Consider the following 20,671-nt stretch of genomic DNA (forward strand, 5'->3'; position numbering starts at 1 on the left):
CCCCCTTCAAGCTTGACAAGTTTCGTTCTTTGTAGTTTTTTCGTTTGACGCTTATTTCGTGAGATATATTGGCCCGGTCACTGTCAATGGACCACCCTGTATAGTGCTGAACTTCTTTATACAACCAGTGCGTCCGTGAACGCCTCCCTTTATTTTAATGTGTATGTCTCCTGTTTTTATCCTCCATGTATGTTTGTTTTTATGTCTTCCTGTTTCATGTATGGTTTTCTGTCGCCGAAGAGCGGCATAGATAGGCCGCTGCCGGCCTACCTTTCTGTAAAGGCTTGAAAATAACAATAAAGGAAAGAAACACAGGAGGGCCAGTCTGTTCGAGTTAGTTCGAGTCTGTCGCAGTCTATCGCACCGACTAAGTTCCAGTGTCATCAGATGCAGCACAGAGGGAATCGCAGTAGCTGTTAGCTCCGCCGCTAACTCAGAGACAGGCAGCACGCAGCAACCGTAATTGCGAATATATGGACATTGTACTTCACCAGCAGTGAGGCTAACATGGTCTACAGAAGAGCTTGTACCACAGCACATGGAAGCTTAATTAAGTAGATCTTTGTATACGTTAATAAAGGACCCAGTTAATATACGCGTGCAGTTTGTGTCATAGACAGAGAATACTGGCCACCAAGCAACTTCCTCTCCTTGCTTTCCATGGTACAGCTCTACAGAGACACCGATACGACATAAAATTTACAATGATACAAACATCTTAACACACGAAGACAAGGAGGAGGAAACGTAACGAAGGTAGTGACAGAAGAAGAAAAACAGACAAAAGATAAAAATCACTTCAAAACATGTAGTTTATGCCCTTTCCACCAGATTTTGAAACACTATGGATTTAATGACTCAGTACATAATTATATTTACTAAACGTAATTTTATTATCGCAATAAAAACAAGAAGAAATACTGATACGTCGTTACACAGCCTCCCTTGATTGAAGCAAGAAAATTATATTCACTTGACGAAATCAAACTTAAAACTCTTTCACTAGTTCCAAACGTCCAGGAAAGATAAATAATTGGTACCTTAAATAAATAAAAAGTTCAAAGGAATGTTCAATGGTTTTAAGTTTCATAAAGTTTGAATCGAAACGTTGAACAGTTTTAAAGTTGATAAAGTGACAACAGTTGCTAATTACCACAGAGAAAAACTGTTTATTACACTTACTCCTTCTTCTCGTTTATCATATAACACTGAGACACATGATTCAACGCCGTTTACAGTTTTTTTTAAAGTTTCGGATAACTTGGATCAGTTACATTGTTTGTTAAAGTTTTAATTAAGAGTCTCAACTTGATACGACTGGTGGCATAGTCACTGCAGACGACAGACCAGAAAAACTTATATTACGGTACAGTTAATTTAGTTTCTCTTCGTCTGGTAATACTCGTCGTTACTTGCATGAGGATTTACTTGTAAGGAATTCTCGTAAGAATAACTTGAGGCTACAATATTACAGTATGACCATAACAGTCTTTGCTACACCACAATTTATTTACAGAGTATCGTAGACATTTTTTTTAAATCGTCTTTAATAGTCAAGGACCAGTCTAGGAATAACTAAACACAGGCTCATGTAGTGTCCCTGTGCGTCACTTGCATCACATTGTCAACTTTGAAACACGTCGATCGGTTCGTAGAACGTTAAGAATACAAGCGTCATAGGTAACATACCGACAACAACTGAGTTTAAGGCTGCCTCATCGGGCGAGCCATAGTTTGAATCGTTTCCATGCTGCTAGGATGACAGGTGCTTACACGTCGCGTCGATTCAGTGAATGTTACGGATGTGCGTGTGCGTTACCGACTGTTTTACTGGATTAAGCACAATTCTCTTGGTGAAGTGATGACTCCTTTTGTGACTGGAACTGCCACCTGCTTTCACAACATCTCAGCACCGGTAAGTGAAATGCACTTTCGTTTTAATGTACTTTATTTAGCAGGCAACATTGTTATTTGGCAACAGCACCTAGCACCGTCTCACCTTTTATCTACCACAAACAGTTCTAATTAAACATGCACTTATAATTGCTTAGACTGGATGAAATAAGTTTTATTCCTTCCTCCTAGCCTTACTTACGAAACATTTCGTATATTTCAGGCTACACTCACGAATAATTTAATTACTGTTCATTTAATAACTCATTTGATGCGTTTACACAACATTGCCAACTTTTATTTAACTACGGCTTTCTTTCTCTGTGTGGCAAGATGATTCGATGAATGTAAATGATATTTTGTGTCACATCTGCGTTCATACAAGAACGCTGTTTTGTACATGTACTGTTTTCGCTAACCACACTTAACAAAACGCTGCCATTCATTCTTTCATTAAAACATAAAATGCGTAACGGATTGCTAATCCGCGAAACAGTTCGTGACAAGCAGAAAAGTGCAAAAAGCAGTCTCACGAAAGGAGGTGTAGTTAGTGGAGAGCGGGCTTGGTAATTGCGACGATAAATAATCACTCACACTCCCGTCACTTGCCATGAGTACTGCTACTCTCTTAGCATGTACACAATGCATGTGTCATAGAGTGCTTGCTACAGAGGACTGATCTGGCAATGATACAGCTGTTCTTGCTGCGGTAGGGCAGCGACATTATTGGCGAGGAGGGAGGAGGGCGGGGGGGGGGGGGGGGCGGGGTAGAGCCAGTGGTTCTACATCCCCACAGAGACAAAAAATGAAAATACTAATTGCGGAGCTTGCGGAAAGATAAAGTAGAAGTAAATTTTATTTATTTGAGCCTTTTACATAGAATTATGGAGTATATCTCATTTAATGATTTGTTCATTCATATTACTATAAATGTACATTACTTATTTATGTCGTTATTCCATAAATATTATCTTTTTATTTCCGGCTACCATTTTAAAGCCACAACTTGGTTTCTTTATTTACTCATAGATCAGATAATATCCTACTAAATATTATGGTGTGAGGCTACTCACTTACTAATTACTCAGATTAATACATATTTACAAAGAAAAATAGCCCCGTTATCATGCACTGATCAAAACTTCGTACTCTCTACAAACTTTTGGTCAGAGGCACATGTGGAACATATCAAGCATCTTACTATTATTTAATAATTTATACTAATTTATAAGTTTTCATATCCCATACTATATACAGTGCTGAATATTAGATTACCAGCCAATGTATCTTCACACACTTTTTATCCAACCATTTTCTGACCAAGATTTTCACTAAATTATGGCCATTGTAAATTCACGGCGCAGAGCTCTATAGTTCTATATTTCTAATTTGAGCACAGTTTATTCGCAGTGACTATGATGACTCAGATCTCTTTACCTTCTATTCAGACCACTGATACAAATAGTTCATGGTGAAATTTCTTTACCATTGCTTTTACAGCTTCCATTCATCTAAATAAAGTAGTTATTTATATATACGAAAGAAAGAAATCCCCAGATGACTCATCAGATTGCATTTCATAAGTTAAATGGTTTCCACAGCACTTAGAACCTTATTCTTTCTATCATGAGGTGAAAATCTCACTTCAGTCTAGAGAATACTAACAGAATATTTTCACAGAAACATTGTGAATAAAAAACTGCTTGAAGGTTTACAACTAAGCTTCAGGCTTCAGTCTGAATTAAAGTTCTACTACTTAGCACGGATAAATTTCTATTTTCTTAAGTATTTTTCACTGAATTACTCATTCATTCATTCAAATCTGTGGGAACACTGCTATTTAATCTGAAACTAAAAGAAATAATATTATTTTTCTTTCTCTGTATCTTAGTTGAGATGACATATGCTCTATAATTCACAAAATTTCGTATAAATTTGTTTACTTACCGATCAGTTATATCCTACTCCTTATGGAAGGTCGATTCTTTCACGTCCTCCGGAAGTGCCACAGTCTCGACCAATTTGCACCTAGATATTATACTTATTTGGGCTGTGTCATTTCATTCTGACTTCCTCTTGAAAACTTATCCCAAAAATAACAATGGTCATATTCCTGTCCTTACTCACTACGGTACGTGTATACTTACTGAATAACAGCGACCAACCACAAATATGTCCTGGTTACTTATACAACAGCGTTATTACTAACAACGACCAGCCACCAATAGGACCAGGTTACTAACAAAATAGCCTTATTACTAACTATAACCAGAATATAATGGACAGCAGCTGTTCGCTTTTAGTTTACTTTGGTCCTCCCATAGTTTGACAGTATTTAGTGATGATTAACTGAGCATATAAAGTGCAGTTCCTAAGCCCTCCCGTCGTTTTCTTCTCACGAAAAGTGGTTTACGTGTGCTTGGAGAATGTATTTCTTAAGGTCTCGATGCAAGAAAAGTCCTTTAATTTTATTTTGGTAAGTGAATATACTAATAAGTAACTGATTTAGAATTAAATTGCCTCCGCTCATTATGGCAATCCACTGTTAGTGTATCGCGTAATGTCACGTATCGTGAATGAGTCGTAATCGGGAGAACGGTATACATTTGGTATTTCGTGAATCTCATTTTATTGATACAAGGCTCTGCGTGTCGAGTGTATCGCAGCGGACACGTCATTGCTCGCGTCATCGTTCTGACCTCTCAGTCTCGTGTCATAGCGCGCCAACAAAACCACATGCAGCTGCGAATTCGGCCTCTGGTCTTTCTGTAATTTGATCGTCCTCCTCCCTTAAATATTCATCTACTCTCTTTTCGTGATCAGTGGAGAGATCTCCTACTTGGGCTACTACCTGCTGAAGGGTGAATGTTAAAGTTTCTTGTTCTAATTACAAAGTTCTAAGGTTTTCAGTCAGTTTGCAACGTTGTTACTTTACTTTGCTATGAAAGCGGTACTGATAGCCAATAAAAGCGGGTTAAAAGCTGTGAGCTGTCTGGGGAAGTTAACCTTGCATTACTGAGCAACTGTTTCACCAGGTATCCAGTCTAGCTTACCAAATTCCCAACCAGACTAACATTAATTATAATCTTTTAATAGTCATACGACAACCGGTGATATGTATATAAAAAAGAGAATTTAAATAAAAAGAAATAAATCAGTTTATATTTGGAAATTTATTTTAACATTGATCATTGAAATTTCAGCATATTAAACTCGATTCATAACTAAGCTGGTGCCGTATTTAGGATTGTGAATATGTGAGATTGCAATCTTACGGAACACATCAAATATGGAGCCAAGATTGGGAGACTGCATACAACACTGCATTCATAAAATAACACACGAAGAACGTTGAAACAGATGCAAGAGGAAATTAACCACAACCAACCGATTCAATTTTCACCCAAAGAAGTTACGTTCGTAGCACAATCCTGTCCGTCATGTAATTACCACACACTGGTATACTAAATTCATACTAACTCTCTGTGAAATCTTCCCGAAAAGAATAGCTGAGGGCTACTTTGATGATTACACCACATGCTCCACGTGGTCAACTTGGTTTACACAAAGAGTGTAACTCCACAGTAATTTTGATAATTAAAATAAATTACATCGAAAAACATTTTACAAAAGAAAAACCTTGAACTGGTTACTATCGTCTTACTATTAACCTGATGGGTCAAACAGTTATATAACCACGTGGTACTGGTCTCGCAAAATACACCCCACGTGGGTTGAACATAAAGAAAAGTTGCTATATTGAAAAATATTGTCAAGACGAGACGTTATAATCACACAAGCATTCGCATTTAAGATTGATGATCTTAGTTAGAGTTACTGATCAACACGTGGTTCCACTTTACTCACAAAGTAGTGACAAAGCAACTACCGGAAGATATTCTGAACTTCACACGCGAATTACACTGCGTTGCAATTTAAGATAAAATTATATATTTTAGAGATAAACCTGAAATAAAGGTGATTAAATTTTCACTTAGGCTGAACTAAAGAAATCCATTGTCCTGCGGACTTAGCAGACACGCGCTTAGCCGGAGATCTTACCACTTCAGACGCTCGCCGTGGACTGACTGACCTGCGCTCCTACCGAGCGTGCTTCTCAGATACAAACGGAAGTGACCAGAGAGACAGCTTCCTATGCCAACATGACAAGGGACGGACAGAAACATGCTAAGAATGGAAACCTCTCTGCTTTTAGAAAGCGTAGCTACCTGTTCCGACTTTGGTCCTACTGTTCTCTAGCAGACAGGCTTGTCTGCTACCCTCAAGCATGCAACTAGAAACACATTTGTTCATCCTCTCACACAGAAGGGAAGGGGGGTGACAGTATTTTATCATATACAGTATATAAAAGAAAGCGGATGTAGGTTCCGTATGAGATTGTGTGACATGAATTACATATAAACTGTGTTTTAAAGTGTAGTAATGTGACAGATCGTTCTTGTTTATGTGTAAAAGTAACACGTTCCACTGCTCAGTCTCCTCCCAGATAGTCAGAAATACCACAGTAAATTTAGAAGAGGAATTTATGCCGTAAATGACAACAGATTTAAGAAATTAACATGAAAGGAATCCAACAGAGACCTTTCAAGTTTCTCTACAGATTCAGGAAAATCTCTAATGGTGGTTTTGAAATCTATAATCTCGCTATTTATGGTTTCTAGAAGGTTTCGCAACACTTCGGTCAAGTGACTAGGAACCTCGATTTTTAATTGCATGGTTGGTTTTTTTTACCTCTTCACTAATCTGTGTAGCCTAACTAGTCAAATTATTTTCTTGTTGCTCCGTAGTGGTATAATCATCGGCCATACTTTCTTGCCTGTGATTCGTAGTAGTCATTTCATTTTTTAGTTCCAGGTATAGTTGCATAATAGTATCTGTTGCTACGCTAGCAGTTTCAGCAATATTCTCGTCTGTAGCCGGCGACATAATTTCACTCCTCGCAGCCTACTTACCATTTAAATTTTCAGTGCCGAATTCGCCTTCTGATATCTGATTAGACTCTCTATATATATGAAAAAACCATCGTTCTAAATTTCTGACTGATTGTCATCATACTGCCATCCAATACAGTTTGACGAATCTATTACTTACTGTATTGACGAATCTATTACTTACTGTATTGCAGCCAAGTTGTGAACGGGTCACAGATGATATTTGCGCACAGCTCAACACTATACAATACGTCTGTGTGAAACAAATGCTAATCACTGGCAAAACTCGCATCTTGTGGCGCTGTTTAACAAAGTACGCTGTATTACAAGTTTTAATATTGATTAAATGTTCTACTTTTAAAGCCTCAAACAAATAATTTTACAACTACAGAAAGAAAAACTAGACGGGATGGGCGAGGTGTTGTCTTATCTTATGGTGTAGCCGTCAACAGTGAAGTCTTCAAAAAAATTTATCAATTATAATTGTTTTATGGCATTTCCTTATTTCATACTCCTTTCTATTAATTGATTTGCTAGTTTTTGAACCTTCCAATATTAATATGTGTGCCTCGTTGGGTTACATGAAAAAGAAACAATCACGAAATACACATATTTTGAAATAAAATTACATATACAGCATATGAGTTATGTATTTACATAGTCCTACGAGCGGTCGACATTTTAACTCACTTTAATAAGATCTGGGGGAGTTAAATTGACAGGATTTAAAAATACTGGGACACAAAATATTATTCCCTCGGAATAACTGGCTTGGTTTCGTATTTTCGCGACCATGAAAGTTTGAAACATTTCAAGTGCGATAATTTAATTCGCAATGGGCAGTCGGACTTTTTAATTAAATGAAAAGCAGGTTCTAAACAATTTGTAGTTATTTCGTAATTATCTCGGTGAGATGGCGGCAATGCAAACTTGCGATTTATACAGCAACACTCAAGCACTTTTCCACTTGGTAATCTGTTAATAATGTAAGATAGAGATTAATGTTAAGAAATACTCAAACGAAACTCATTACTGGTACAAAATAGATAATTGTTTGCACCAATACATTTTCAACGATACACACATCGTAGCACGCCAAGGCCAGGGGGAGGAAAGGTAACAAAGGAAGTGAAAAAGCAGAAAGACAAAAGATAAACATTACTTGACAAAGATGTTATTATTTAAATATTTCCTCCAGATTTTGAGACACTGTGGATATAACGAGTATTTGGTAAAGGTAGTTGTACTAACACAAAAAAACAAGAAAAATACTGGCACGCCGTTATAGGATTTAACAACAAAGTAAACAAATTTTTCTATTGCACTACACATCCTAACACTGTTTATTTTAAATATTCAGTTATGTCTGGGCCACTAAAAGTTTTCAATGCAACATTTTCGCAGCTTTTTGGAGGTAGAACTTCATTATACAGGGTGAGTCACTAATTAATGACACCAAGAATAGCTCCGAAATTATGATAGGAGCTGAAAAGTTTGTGGAAAAAAAGTTGCATGTGACCACGGAGGCCATAATACACACATCAAACAAACTTTTGCATCACCTAGAATCCGAGAGTTCCGGAACCTGTAGAGAAAATTGGAATAGAGATCAACATTAACATCATTCCCGCCCTTTTTATTGCTCTTGAAACCCACACATTGCATGTTGTACCACCATATAGCGAGACCTTCAGAGTTGGTCGTCCAGACTGCTGTACACACCGGTACCTCTAATACCCAGTAGCACGTCCTCTTGCGTTGATGCGACGCCTGTATTCGTCGGGGCATACTATCCACAAGTTCATCAAGGCACTGTTGGTCCATATTGTCCCACTCCTCAACGGCGATTCGGCGTAGTTCCCTCAGAGTGGTTGGTGGGTCACGTCGTCCTAAAACAGCCCTTTTCAATCTATCCCATGCATGTTCGATAGGGTTCATGCTATCATGCAGGCCACTCTAGTCGAGCGATGTCGTTATCCTGAAGGAAGTCATTCACAAGATGTACACGATGGGGGCGCGAATTGTCCTCCATGAAGACGAATGCCTCGTCAATATGCTGCCGATATGGTTGCACTATCGGTCGTAGGATGGCATTCACATATCGTGCAGCCGTTACGGCGCCTTCCATGACCACCAGCGGCGTATGTCGGCCCCACATAATGCCACCCCTAAACAACAGGGAACCTCCACATTGCTGCACTCATTGGACAGTGTGTCTAAGGCGTTCAGCCTGACCGGGTTGGCTCCAAACACGTCTCCGACGATTGTATGGTTGAAGGCATATGCGACACTCATTGGTGAAGGGAACGTGATCAAAATCCTGAGCGGTCCATTCGGTTTGTTGATGGGCCCATCTGTGCCGCGCTGCATGGTGTCGTGGCTGAAAAGATGGACCTCGCCATGGACGTCGTGAGTGAAGTTGGGCATCATATAGCCTATTGCACACAGTTTGAGTCATAACACGACGTCCTGTGGCTGCACGAAAAGCATTTGTCAACGTGGTGGTGTTGCTGTCAGAGTTCCTGCGAGCCATAATCCGTAGGTAGCGGCCATCCACTGCAGTAGTAGCCCTTGGGTGGCATGTGCGAACCATGTCATCAACAGTTCCTGTCTCTCTGTATCTCCTCCATGTCCGAACAACATCGCTTTGGTTCACTCCGAGACGCTTGGACGCTTCTCTTGTTGAGAGCCCTTCCTGGTACAAAGTAACAATGCGGACGCGATCGAGCAGCGGTATTGACTGTCTAGGCATGGCTGAACAACTCGAGCCATGTACCTCCTTCCTGTTGGAATAACTGGAACTGGTCGGCCGTCGGATCCCCTCCGTCTAATAGGCGCTGTTCACGCATGGTTGTTTACATTTTTTGGGTAGGTTTGGTGACTTCTTTGAACAGTCAAAGGGACTTTGTCTGTGATACAATATCCACAGTCAACGTCGATCTTCATGAGTTCTGGGAACCGGGGTGATGCAAAACGTTATTTAATGTGTGTATGACGTTGGTTTTTTGTTGCTAGGTGGGGTCGCTTCAGAGATATGAAGATCAACTTCGTTTCCCTAAATGGGATGCTATAGATTGATACTCATTTTCTGATAGCGGCTATCGAGACGAATCCAATGACGTGCAACAGTAAGGTCTCTGTAGGTCAGCGAAGGTCAGAAAGGTGGCACGAACGTCCATTTACAGAAGGTGTTCGAAGTGATGACCATTGGTATCAATGCAGTGCTGCAGTCTTATTATAACGGATTGAGTGGTATTCCTTATCACATCGGCACTTATCGAAGCACATGCTCTGACAATCCTCTCTCGTATATCGTGCAAATAGTAAATATTCGCCGAACACGGCGTATCCATCTAACGTGCCATTGACATGTAAACACCATTCGATGGTTTCGCAATACAACACTAATAGGAACGGTAAGACTAGTATCGTCGAATCAAGCGAATGTGAACGATGTATTCATTCGAATAATAAGTCGATACGCTTCCCATTTACGAAGAATTCCAACGAAATTCAGTGAGAGCTAGAGACTTATACGCTGAAAGGTATCCTCAACGTACTCACACTACACGTCGTACATTTAATAAATTGAGAGCAAATGGATCTTTAACGCATCGGAAACATATCCGGCGAAGGAAAGTTACGAACGAGGAAACGGAAATTGGTACTCTTGCGACTGTGGTTCGAGATCCTTGTGTTAGTTCGCGTCAAATCGCAAGGGAATCTGGCATGAGCCAGAGTAGTGTTGTTCGTGTTCTGCATCGCCAGAAATATCATCCTTACCATATCAGTCCTCACCAGGAATTAATTGGTATGGATTGTATGAGTCGCAATGAATTCTGCCGATGGGCTCAACTTCAGATTCAAAGAGATGACACATTTATTAATTTGATTTGATTTACTGACGAGGCTACATTCACAAACAATGGAAATGTTAATTTTCATAACATGCATCATTGGGCAACTGAAAATCCATGTTGGCTGCGGCAAGTTGCACACCAAGAACCGTGGTCGTTGAATATATGGTGTGGGATTCTGGAGGACAGAATTATAGGCTCCTATTTCATCGCAGGAAATCTTAATGGTGGGAAGTACACCATATTCCTGCAAGAAACGTTAGGTCTGTTATTGGAAAAAATACCTTTAGGAACAAGGGACAGAATGTGGTATCAACACGATGGGTGCCCGGTACATTTTTCGCTGATGGCTGGAAGTGAGTTGCAGAGAATATTCCCAAATCGTTGGAATCGACGCGGAGGAGATGTGTCGTGGCCGACTCGTTTGCCAACTTGACGCCTGTGGATTTTTCTTGTGGGGATTCGTAAAAGACATTGTTTATAAAGAAGTTCCAAGTACACCTGAAGATATGCGAGAGAGAATTGTCAGAGCAAGTGCTTCGATAAGTGCCGATGTGACAAGGAATACCATTCAACCCGTTATAATAAAATTGCAGCACTGCATTGATACCAATGGTCATCACTTCGAACACCTTCTGTAAATGGACGTTCGTGCCACCTTTCTGACCTTCGCTGACCTACAGAGACCCTACTGTTACACATCATAGGATTCGTCTCGATAGCCGCTATCAGAAAATGAGTACCAATCTATAGCATCCCATTTAGGGAAACGAAGTTTTCAACAATTTCACGCGCTGTACCTGCTGCTTGTCTAGTAATTACGTTTATCTGTTTCTCTAGTTTCTTGACTTCTCCCTGGGTGTTGTTACGTAATGTTTTGATTTCGTCCTGAATGTCATTACGAAATGTTTGTACGTCCACTTGTACCTTGTCAATGTCTGTTCTCAATTGATTGTGACCTGTTATTAAGTTTCCTATCACTTCTCGAGATTCTTTTGCCTCGTCTTCAATATGACTTAGGTGTAACTGAATTTTTTTGTTTTGTTCTTTAATCTCACGCATTTGTCTCGTGGTTTCTGCATTCTGAATTTGAATTTGGTTCGCAATTTCTTTATTTTGCCTTGTCATGGTTTCCGTCATTTGTTGTAATAATTCTGGCAGATTGGTGGGTCCTATTGCGTTTTCTTCCGACGTCCTACGCTCTGTATTTTCGCCCAAGTGTTGGTTTGCAACCGATTGCATTGAACTGTGCGGTGACACGTTTCTGCTCGAATTCCTTGTACTCTGTTGTGAGGGAGCTCTGATTACTTGTACTATGGGTTCTACATATTCAAGACGCAAGTTGGAATCCTCATCGACTGTCTCTCTACTTTCCTGCTCATCTGTCGTATGCTGCCCTACGTTTTCTGTGCCCTGGCGTACATTATCCTCGTTATGGTGCGTTATCTGTCCTATTTCTCGCGGTACTGCATTGTCTGTTGTACTGTCCTCTATTCTCTGTCCGTCTTCATGCTGGGTCTCTACCTCAATTCTGTCAAGGTCTCGATCTGCCATTGCTAATCTTTCCGATTCCCTTATTTTCTGTTTTAAAAGCAATTCACGCGCCCTACTTCGCGTTAACATGTGCTCATACGATCTCATGCATTTCATAAACTTTTTGCTCACACGACTTGACACTTATTATACCCAAGACTGACAATCCATTCACTTACTTGTTGGGTCAGAATCAACTTGCAACGATGTATCCGCCACCTGTGCGCTTGCATTGGAGAGAAAACTTAATTCTAACAATATTAAAATTCCTAACTTAATTATGCTATTGTCTCTGATAGAATGTCTCACTTTCTATTGAATACTATCTTACTATCTATCGCTGCAGCTACTGTTTTCGACTATTTATACCCTTCAGAAAAATTTTTCGTTACGAAAATTTTTCAACAGAATATTTTTCTGACCTAGTTAGGCATATGGTCGACCTTCAATCATGGTATTTTACCATCCTGGCAGGGTCGCCATTCTCTAACATTCTGCGTGGTGTGTGTTTGTTCTAAGTCGTGTCTCCCTACCACTTTCGCGCAACGACGCTCTGAGTGTGTTTTTTAGGTAATTGACTAGTTTGAACCTGGGACCTGTTGCTGGTAAGGAGACGCCAGACCACACATGGCATGTAGAGTTCAGAAGAGTTCAGTGAGACTAGCGATGATATAATCAAATACTTAATGATTTCAGCGTCAGCTCCAATGCACTCCCTGTAAAATAATCTTAATAATAACTACATTTAGTGGAAGGGGTTCAAGGCTTTCCTATTTTTAGTTAGCTGATAAAATAACGTCGAAAAAGCAGTTACGTTTACCATTGGAATTTTTATTCTACTCACAAAACATTGTTTATAAATAGCACTATTGATAACAGGAAATATTTTAATACAGGATGATAAAAACCAACTGTGTTCAACAAAAATGTGAACGAATATTCCCTGAATGGGTTTCCAAGTTCTACAATGAATATCACTCAGTCCATGATAAGAAGATTGCAGCACTGCACCGATACCAATGGTCATCACTTCGAACACCTTCTGTAAATGGATGTTCATGTCACCTTTGTGACCTTCATCGTCCTTCAAAGACCTTACTGTTACATATAATTGGATTCGTCTGGATAGCCGCTGTCAGAAGATAAGTGCCAAACTATAGCATCCCATTTTTTAAAAAAACCAAGTTGACCTTTATATCTGTGAAGCGACGCCACCTAGCAACAAAAAACCAACATGTTATGACCCACGTCGTCGCAGGCAACTTTTGTCCCACAAACTTTTCACTTTCTATCATACTTTAGGAGTTATTCTTGGTGGCAATAGTTAGTGACTTGCCCTGTATAACTGCACCATGTACAAAAATTCTTAAGTTTCCATTAATATCGTGTGCCAGGTGATTAATATACAACATGAATAGCAAGAATACCAACACAGTTCCCTGGACCAAACATGGAGATACATTTACATCTCTTTATGACTCTCCATCCCACGTAACATGCTGCGTTCTACATACCAAGAAATCCTAATCAGAGTCAGATTTCATTTGATGCCCGACGTGATCGGGCTTCTGTTGGCAAGTGTTGGTGTGGTGCTGTGTCAAATGATTTTCGGAAATCGAGAAACAATGCATCTGTCTATCTGCCTTGATCCAGGGCTGTCAAGGTCCCATGTGAGGAAATTGCAATTCGATTTCGGATGGCCGATGGTTTAGGAAACCACGTTGGTTGTCGCGGATGAGGTGATTTTATTGGGGATACCTCTTTAAGTTAGGCTCAGAATATGTTCTAAGAATCCAAAACAGATGAGAATGTCAATCAAGTTTTGTGGATTACTTCTGCTATCCGATCGTGGATTCTACAGCGTATTACGTTTAAGGAAGGAGACACTCACTTGCAAATTTTGTATGTAATCTGACAGGTATTCTGACGGGGAATGTATGCTTGTTGTGTAATACCTTTTTATTTTTTTCGCAATATGAATGTCTTCTTTTCCTCATTAGTAATAAGAAATTGGTGCATTGTCGCAGAAGACGGCAAAGGTAGGATTTTAAAATAATCTTTGTTACAAAAGAGAAATGTCTAGAAAATATCCAGTTTTTTTTAACAACTTTTGTTTCAATCTCGCTAGAGAATACTAATGTTCAAGATCTCAGACAAAAAGGACGTATAATTTTTACTGGTGCTCCAACAATGTAGTAGTAAATGAAATGTGTAATTTAAAAATTCAAGAAAGTACATATGTTAAGAGTTACCATAGACGAAGAATAATTTTATTTATTACGTCAACACTGTTCAAAAATATGACTTTAACCGGCAATCATTAGAAGAGGCAGTAATTTCTTCCATTCTGTAAGACGTATTAATATATATACACAACTGGCTACTAAAATTGCTACACCACGAAGATGACGTGCCACAGACGCGAAATTTAACCGACAGGAAGAAGATGCTGTGATATGCAAATGATTAGCTTTTCAGAGCATTCACATGAGGAAAGTTTCCAACCGATTTCTCATACACAAACAGCAATTGACCGGCGTTGCCTGGTGAAACGTTGTTGTGATGCTTCGTGTAAGGAGGAGAAATGCGTACCATCACGTTTCCGACTTTAATAAAGGTAGGATTGTAGCCTATTGCGATTGCGGTTTATCGTATCGCGACATAATTTTCGGTGAGCCCATTGAGTGTAACGACGTAATTTTTGTATAAATGAATTTCTTTTGACATATGACCATGTGCAGACTTCGTCACCTACGTCAGTTACAAAACACTTCAAAATTATTTAAATTATTTTTAAAGTTGTCTCCGAATGGTTCTTGAACGAAACTGTAACTAAAACATCATCATTTGAGTCGTATGCGCAGAATTACGTCACTCAGTCCAATTGGTTTGCGCAAACTTTTTTCAATTTAGATGTCGTTTCTTTCTTCTCAGAAATTATATTAATGCAAGTTATCTGCTTTAATAAATATTAAAACCACATTGAATAAACTTTTAAGACTCAAACTCGCGATGAACGTTGTCAAAAATTAATAATCTTGTCAAATAAATCAGTAATACTTCTTCCGTAATATAATTCTTCATAAATAAATTCTCGGAACACGTATTTAAACTTTTGTAGTATACACTATTTTATTATCTTCATATATACTACATACAGACGTGAACATGAGCCTTGACAAGATAGGACTGAACATTTACAACATCATTAAACTTTCTATGACGTCATTGTTGTAGAAACATTACAAATTCTTATTTTTTCAGATGCACGACGCAACAACTCGGTTTCAGGATCTTCTGTTGCTCTTTGGCTGTCGACCCGCGACGTATAGTGGCCAGCAATTTTCTCTCGGTCCCGGCAGTGAAGATGCTGTCTCCGTTCGTTGCGCCGCCCTCTCCGTACATGAAACATGAAAATAAATACAAAACTTTAGATAATTCACAAACATTACAAATATTACAAAATACATAAATAAAACACTAAAGTAAACTTATATTCACCTGCAAACTGGGCTGACACTGGTGGGTGGGTGACACTTCAATTTCACGTCCCACTACACCATCCCTCAGTAAATATTGACGGACAGACCCACAGCTGTACATGGCAGACAGAACAGCCCCTAGTTGAGACAGGTCTCCAGCAGAACAATGCCAAGCTACCTGCCGTGTTGCCAGCGGAAGGCTGGGATGGGGTCGACGGACTGAAGGGAAGCATCTACACAGTGGAATCATAAACTGGGCATTGTGTGCAGAGCCATGAGTAATAAATGTTCATAAATTTTCGTGTTCATCGATACAGCAAATAGGGCTGTGACCCTCTTTCATTGTCCGCCTTGGTTGTATAAGAATCTCCAGCATCTGAGAAACGTTTAGAGATAGAATTTTTCTTACACCTCATAGCTAGGACTAACATGCTCCAAGGCGCAGGCGATTTAGATAAAGATCTTTAAGATTGTATCTGTTCACTTGTTTCCATGGGAAGCGATGCGACTTCGGAGAAAAGCATCTTCCACCTACGTGAAAACATGATAAAGTCATTCAAAGCCGCGCTGATTAAAGCACCAATTCCTTTACACCCCAACCTGGAGGAGGACTTTCGCATGGCGTCAGACAGCTCCTACTCTGGGATTGCTTAAGTGGTTTTCCAACGATATCAGCAAGGGAGGAAAATGGTGCACAAAACCATTGCTTTTGGAAGCCAAATCCTCAGCAATTGTGAACAAAATCATCCGGTTTCTGAATTAGAAGCTTTGGGTGTTGTTTTCAGCTTCAAGAAATTTCGTTTTTTCTTGTATGGGAGAAAAACAAGAGTATACACCATCCACAGCGAAGCTCCGAAACAAACGTATAACAAGATGGGCACTCTTGCTCCAGGAGTATGACTTTTCGATCACACACATACTAGGAAAGGAGTACATCACTGCATATGCGCTGTACCGTTCACCTGTGGGGCTACAAATAAGTGAGGCCAACCCACCAGAAGACGAACACTACAGCTTGCTACATGAAGAAGGTTGAATTTGAGAATTATTTAACCTAGAGCCTCAAGGACATCAGCAAGGAGCAGAACAAGGATCCAGATCTATTGGCTCTAAAACAGAGGATGAAAGACAAGAGGGAATCATAACTGAGGCAGTTTTACTTAGTTAAAAAAGCCATTCTGTTCTTTCAAAGTGTGGGAGAAGGAGTGCACTGGCGAGTTTGCATTCCAGATTTGGTGAACAAGATCATCTGGTACACACAACTAAGCACATTTTGGACCCAGGAAGCGCTACTTAAAATTACGCACACTGTGCTATTTCAAGAATCGGACAGAAGAATTAGAAGCATTCTGGCTGACTGCAAAACGTGTCAGAAGTCAAAGCACGTCACAGTGGCAACGCAAGCACCTCTATATCCCATCATCCTATCAAAGTTGGAGCACCTTGCAGCAACAGATTTAACACAGCCCACTAGTGCGAACAAAAAGAGGATACTGCTACATCCTTGTGGTAGTAGAGCTGACGTCCAAGTATGTCACTTTAACCCCTCTCAAGAAAGCAACTGCGCAGTCAGTATGTAGACCTTCCTGCAAAGATTTCCTCATGCACGTCGGCCATGTCGACAGGATCATCTCCGACAATGGACTAAGTTCTGGTCAGAGAAGGGGAAAGAGATGTTGCGGAAACACAGAAACAAACCCTTATTCGCTTCCATAGGATATCCACAATCGTCGCCAACAGAGAGAGTGATGAAAAGTCTGGGACATCTCTGCCGCATCCACTGCGCAAAATGACACGTCACTTGCGATTTTTCCTACATGACTTCCAGGACGTGATGGATGAGTTGTCACACGGTGCCACCAAAATAGCACCAATAACAGTTCTCAAGAACAGGCAACCCACAGATCTCATCCGTCAAGTTGCAAATTTTCCCCCACGAACTCGAGAACAACACCAACAAGTTGTTGACCTTGTGCTCAGGAGGTTGCGTGAGGAAGGAGAGAAACAGAAAGAGAGTTGAGATAGAAAAGCACGCGAGAGAGAGTACCGAATTGGCCAAAAAGTGGTCGTTAGAAGTTTCCGTCTATCTAACAAACGGAAACAGCTGTGCCACAAATTCTATCCCATCTATTATACGCCTGTCCGTGTCCTGAGAATCGCTCACTTGAACTCTCTGGAGCTAGAGACCTAGAAATCAAGGAAATATCTTGGCATCCACCACGACTGTCATGTCAAGCCATTCGTAGAATAAGTGAACATAGTATAGATCAGAGAAGGTGCAGTATGTCAATAATCTCCAAGGATGAACTGTTTAACGTAATTTAATGTTGATGTCATTTCCATCAATTTTCAGCAGGAGTCCTTGTTAAACGTGGTCAAATTAGTTGCGTATTTGTGACATCTTCAAGCCAACTTTTACTGGCAGGAGTCAGATTGAATTAAAATTCCGTTGAAAATTATATTTAATCACCAGTTGGCACTTTTAGTGGCATACCAAACCAGGCAAGTCGCAATACTGAGTACTCCAAACAACTGAATACTGCTATTAGTTCTTTGGACCTCACAATTGTCCGATTTCCGCAGTTGAGCATCGTACTCTGTCATAGCATTCTCGCAGAAGAGCCTTCACAATTATCACAATAGCCGATGAAATTGTTTCTGTTTACTTTCCGTGATTTCTTGTACACTGTCCAAGGGACGGATGTACGTCATTTTATGTTTTTTCGTGGTGTCTAGACGGTAAATCGTGCCATAGAACATGTGCGTCTCGATTTTCGGATGTGTTTCGTATGGTGTTAGCAGACCATGCTTTGGGCACGTGTCGCCGTTAAGGCTCATTGTGTTATGAGCATGTGAGTCTCGGTTTTCGGATGTGTTTCTTATGGTGTTAGTGGTCCACGCTTTGGGTGCTTGTTGACGCTAAGAATCTGTGTGATATGAGCCATCGCCTGTCGTGCGATGTAGCCTGTCTCGTAGTGGAATTTTGCCAGTGCCATGTGAGCGCCGTCGGCGAAATATTGTGTATGGTGAATTAGCATGGACAAGTGCAAGTCATGGTAGAGTGGTGAACCCCACACCCCGAAATAGATAGCAGAAACGAAATGATGGGCCATGGATGAGGCTTGAAATAGAAAAATTTATATATATTATGCAGATGCTTCTGTTTCATTTCAGCAGCAGTGATCCTGAAGGAGGAGACAGGAGGCATACTTGTATTAATTACATGTACTCAATCATAAAATGCCACTTCAAAGGTTCAGGCAAATCACCAGCATCTGAGTGAGTAGACGCACTTCCTGGCCGCTTCAGCATCAGCAGACAACACCGCCAGACATCGAAAAATAAAAGAGGAGTACACAAGGAATAAAATGCATGAAAATTCGCTTCGGTAGTAATAGCAAAGGCATAGTGTAGTACAATAAGTTAGTATTTAGTATTGGGAGAAGTCTGCACGTTTGGTGGAGGTATAGAGGTAGCGCCAGCGGAAAAAATTAGTGTGCATGACAAGAGTAGAACTAACAGAAACACTTGCACACACAAACAAAGACACCTCAAACCACATAATTCACGTCCATACAACGTTAACAGGGCCCTGTAGTCATTAAATTTATTTTTGAATTGGTGTCCTTAGTAATAAAATAAATATATTAAGCAAAGAAAAAAATTGTATTTATCATTATTTTCATGTAAATGGATTATATCAGTGTAATGACATTTGTGAGAGACTATGGCACTTGACCACACTCGAGGATTGTGCAGACTCCAGAACCCACACGGCAGACTGGACATCACGCCCACGCCAGCCAGTGAAAAGCGAGAGGAGCGGGCTGCCTTAATGACTCAGCTGTAGCGGCCCTGGTGTGGGGAACACCCTCCCCCCCCCCCCCCCACTGCGACAGCCAGCCGCAGCCAGCTGACGCGCCTATGTCATGCAGCCCTGTCGTCTACCAGTGGGGGCAGTATGTGTCAAGCCAGCGCATACAGCGGGACACCACCACGTGCTGGCAGCAGCCCCTAGTGGCCAGTGACCCGCCAGGCTGCTAATTAAGGGACGAGAGTCATATGGCACCACAATCGACGTGCATGCCAAGCCTAATGGACTCGGTGGGGTGACGAGAGTGACGTGTCCCATCCACGAAAGTCGAGCTAATCCGATGCCCCGCGCTGGCAGGCGCGTTGCGATGCAGAGGGGAATGGGAAGAGCAGGGCTGTCCCACGTCCCGCTAACACTGAATGGATTTCTACGGCAGGGGGCGGGTTGCACGTCAAATTCAACGCTGTCACTCCAGTCACTGATGGCAAACTGCTGCCTGACCAGGATAACAAAAAAAAAATGGTTCAAATGGCTCTGAGCACTATGGGACTCAACATCTTAGGTCATAAGTCCCCTAGAACGTAGAACTACTTAAACCTAACTAACCTAAGGACATCACACACACCCATGCCCGAGGCAGGATTCGAACCTGCGACCGTAGCAGTCCCGCGGTTCCGGACTGCAGCGCCAGAACCGCTAGACCACCGCGGCCGGCCCAGGATAACACAAAGGGTCAATCCGCAGTCCAGAAGCTGCCCAAGATGCTGGTTGCTGCCCAGACGCCAGATGCTGCGGGACAAAAGGAAACGCCAGAGACATCTGCCGCCATTTCTGCCACGTCATGTGCTGAGTGAGAAGCCATTCCACTCAGGGGCAAATTGCTGTTCTTCAGTCCTACAAGTTAAGTTTGTGCGAGTGCATTAATATTAATGCCATGTTTTCAATTCATGTGACAATTTCAACTGTAAATTTGTCTCATTTGTCTCCTTAGGAACCCTTGAGGAGGGAACGATACCCTTGTGGAGGGAATGATAGGATATCTTTCTGTAATATCATTATGTAATATCTTTTTGTGTTTTTGTATGTATCAATTGAACTGTCTTGATTGTGACATATATGTTTGTTCTGCACATTTATTAA

This window comes from Schistocerca nitens, chromosome 6, assembly GCF_023898315.1.
Source record: "Schistocerca nitens isolate TAMUIC-IGC-003100 chromosome 6, iqSchNite1.1, whole genome shotgun sequence".
Lineage (NCBI taxonomy): Eukaryota > Metazoa > Arthropoda > Insecta > Orthoptera > Acrididae > Schistocerca > Schistocerca nitens.